At 34.8% G+C, this 4002-nt stretch overlaps 1 long non-coding RNA gene across 1 annotated transcript; it reads left to right on the top strand.

Moving 5' to 3' along the window:
• The first annotated feature begins 224 nt into the window (after nt 1–224).
• LOC127493237 (uncharacterized) lies at nt 225–2642 on the top strand. The gene is made up of 2 exons (XR_007923352.2): nt 225–584; nt 2365–2642. It is a non-coding gene; the product is annotated as an uncharacterized lncRNA (long non-coding RNA).
• Nucleotides 2643–4002: the final 1360 nt, after the last annotated feature.

Below are 4002 nucleotides of genomic sequence, written 5' to 3'. Positions count from 1 at the left end.
CTACATATACAAAGCTTTTTTTTATAAATGGTATCTCTATATGAGTGGGATGACTAAAAATTTGACTGTATTAATGACAGAATTTTGTTATTTAGGTAGAATACATAGAAGTTGTATTTTAAGTATTCAATATATTAGAGCTAGAAAACACTTAGCCTTAGGGTCTGTTGCACTCCCAGACCATTTCACATTCCGTTCCTGTGACTGATTGCTTTGCATGACTATGACAAAAGCTTGGCAGCCTCATTGGGCGGGGCCCATGAGTGTGAGGACTCAGACTGTCATTGCACTGAGACCTGGAGCCAAGCACTGAGTGCATGCTGAAGACACTGCTCCAAGCTCCACCACCCTATTGGCCAAGGCACAAGTGCAAATTGTACTTATGAATTTATCATAAATTATTTTTTAAATGGAATGTTTCAAACCAAACTATGAAAATGCTTTCCCTCCGGAATGGAATCCCACCCTTTGCAATCTGAGTTTGACTTGATAAATAACGTGACAGGCTACTGAGGAAGATTGCAAATTATATCTCTCAGGGGGTTTTCAAAAGACAATTACCATCTGTCCAGTAGAAGTCCAAGGTAAGGTTCAGTCTATGAATCTAAAATCTAGGAACTAGATTTTAGTTCGCAACTTTCTAGTGACTCTTCTTGTGATCTAAAACAAGTTGATTGAATTCTGGGGCCCAATTTCCCCAGACTGTGATACTGAAACAGAGGGGCCCTCATCTAAATAGCCTTTTAGCACCTTGTTATCAAGATGCCAGCTCTAACTAACCTAGAATGATATTTTTGGACCAAAATGTGTTCTGTTTAAAACTCCATTGGAGGTAGCTGGTCTGTTATGGAGGTGTTTTTTCATAAGTTGGGGAAAAGCGTATTGCACAAAATTCATCTTTTTTTTTCTTTTTAAGACTTCTAAGAACATTTAACAGGAGTGGGTTTCTAGTAGTGAACTGATATTTAGTTCACTTTCCATTCAATTTCCAAACACACTTTATTATAAAATATATTTCATACAACATATCATTGACCTAGTATTTTATGAAACATATTTTGATAGACATAAATTTCAAGCTTATTGTAACCACTGTGTTTTATAAATATATCTGTTTATTATCCTACCTATAGGGACAGTGTTGAAATTTATTCATTTGTTAATTCATTCAAATAAGATTTATTAGCACCTATCATTTGCCAGGACAGTGTTAACTAGAGAATACACCAATGAATGAATACCAATATTAACAAAGATTTTTGTTCAAGTATAGCTTGCCTTTTAATGCACAGTGGCAGATAATCAACAACTGGGTAATAGAAATTAATATGCGACATAGAGAAAAATAAAGATGAAACTCTGACTTAACCTTAGTGACTCATTTATAACCAACAGAATCCAGTAGAAGTAAATATTATTTCTGAAACTAGGTCAAAAAAGGACATGCTGCTTTGGCCACCTCCCTTTGAATGGTCAATCTTCAGAAATTTGCAACATAGTGTGAATTAAGATATGCATTTTTGCTGCTCTATATTTTATCTCTGTTTAAAAGTCTTTTCAGGGAATCAGACTGCTCAGACAATATGAAATTGAAAAGAGTTTTTTTTAATTATTTGGAATCACTAATACGTTAAGCTGTGGCAATTTAGTCATCCATTCCCATAAGAGGCATGATTCCCTAGCAGTATATGAAGCTGAGTTTAAATTACAGGGTGCCCTTATTTGGTAATATTCTAAATTTTATTCCACCTTTTTCTTTGCTGAAAATGATAGGATTTAATTCTTCTTAGGGCTGGACAATATTCCATTGTCTATATATTTATCTATCTCTCATTTTCTTCATCAATGCATCTGCTACTGGACATTCTGTTGATTTCATATCTTGCCTATTTTGAATAGTTATGAACAGATTTGGTGAAAACTGATATTATCCACATCCTTTTTCCTACTGACCTATGCAATTGGTGAAACCAACTTCTAAAAACTTAAAAAATCAAATTGTTCTTCCTCTAGGGTGTAAATTTTCATTTCAGCAGAATGCACAATCAACACAGCTATGCAATTATGTCATGTTTAGGAAACCTCTTTAGCTTTTCAGCTTTAATTATGCAGTTATTGCAGTCATTGGTAAGACAACATATAGTCCCTGTAAGACTTCTGAATAAATTAACCTGCAATTATCACAGCACGTGTATTTATTTTCAAGCAGTGTTCATGTTTGATTATCTTAAGTGAGCTATTGTCTCCTTTGCTTGGCATACTACAATGACTGAAGCATAAATTATATAAAAATTAAGCAGTGAAAGGAAATGTATATTGAGACTACGTAGACTTTTTAAAAATATTTGTTTATTTGAAAGGCAGAGTTACACAGAGGCAGAGGTAGAAGCAGAGAGAGATATTCCATCACACCCCCAAATGGCTGCAACGGTTGGAACTGGATGAATCTGAAGCCAGGAGTCAGGAGCGTCTTCCAGTCCTTGCAGGTGCTGTTCCTGTGGAGTGTAAATTCCAGGAGGAGAGTTAAGGCTGTAGCAGATGTTATAAAATGTAACTTTAATTATTTTGGAAGCTTATACATTGTTGCTGGTTTTACTATATTTTGAAGATATGAATAAATGAGTTAACATTTATCAACTGAATATTCTGTGCCAGGTATTGTGTTAAATGCCTTACATGTGTTAATCAATTTAATCCTTACATCATTGTATGATTTTCTGAGATAGGCAGTTTTTTTACGTTCACTCCCAAATGAAAATATTGAATTTTGGAGAGATTAAATGATTTTTTTTTAGGTTTGTATACCTTGTAACCGTGAAAAGCAGGATTTGAATTTATAGAAAGTAGAACACCTCCTTTTTCTCTCTGTGCTTTATTTTTCCTGTTTTCCAAGAACAAACCAATCAGAATAAGGATGCTGTTTAAACTGGGACTAGTTAGTACCTTGGATAGCTCCCAGGGCACAGTTTCCAATACATCATTGGCTTTACTCTCTGAGCATCCCGGCTATCTGGTGGAATTTGCCTCTTTTCTCTCCTTTCAGTGACTCTGAACATTACAGAGGCTCAGCTAGTAACTCATTATTAACAATTCTTTAATTTTATTTGGAAAATACTATAGTGGAATCAGTATGTGTGACGACATATCAGACAGTAGAATGCCAGTGATGAGGATGCTTTCTTTTCATTCTGCAATATCCCTCTCCCTCTAATACAAACATCAATAAATACAGTAAAAAGACTTATTTATTTATTTAGTAGGGTATCATGCAGGGACTTAACAACTGTGGGAGCTCTTAAAAACTTACAATAAAACATTTTAAACATTTAATTAGGAACTTAATCAACAAGGATTAGGAATAGAAATTTAATTTCACAACATAGGGTATAATTGGTTTCTTTTATGTTTTACTGTGCTGTTCCATCAAAGATATTTTACTCTTATATATTCAATTGTTCTTCGAAGAACTTTTGTGAATAACATGTATGTATGTCTGTACTTAGGAGACAGACACACACACACACACAGAGATATATGAGTATACACAACACATCATAAACATATCAGGTTCTGATTTATATATGGTAAACGACTCCTTCATTTACTGATAATGATCAAGAATGATGAGGGAAAAAGATGTATATTGCATCTTTTTTAATCCTGTGGAGAAATAATGTCACTGAAAATTTTATTTATTTTTGAGAAACAGAGAGAAAAAGAAAGATATGTCTTATCCATTGGTTTCCTCCTCAAATGTCTTTATCAATGAGACTGGGCTGAACAGAAACCAGGGGTCAGAAACTCAAAGTCTCTCATGTAGTTAGCAGGATCTCAATCACCTGGGCCATATTTGCACCTCCCAGGGTTTGTATTAGTGGGATGCTGGAGTCAGGAGCCTAAGATGTGACTCATCCCAGGTACTGGAATATGAGAAACAGGTACCTTAACTGTGAAGCCAAATGCCCAACCCTCTCCTCCTCCTTTTTTCTTTTTCTTATGTGC

Source organism: Oryctolagus cuniculus, chromosome 5 (genome assembly GCF_964237555.1).
Source record: "Oryctolagus cuniculus chromosome 5, mOryCun1.1, whole genome shotgun sequence".
NCBI lineage: Eukaryota > Metazoa > Chordata > Mammalia > Lagomorpha > Leporidae > Oryctolagus > Oryctolagus cuniculus.
Note: the sequence above shows the minus strand (reverse complement) of the source record. Positions and strands in the feature narration are given on the sequence as shown.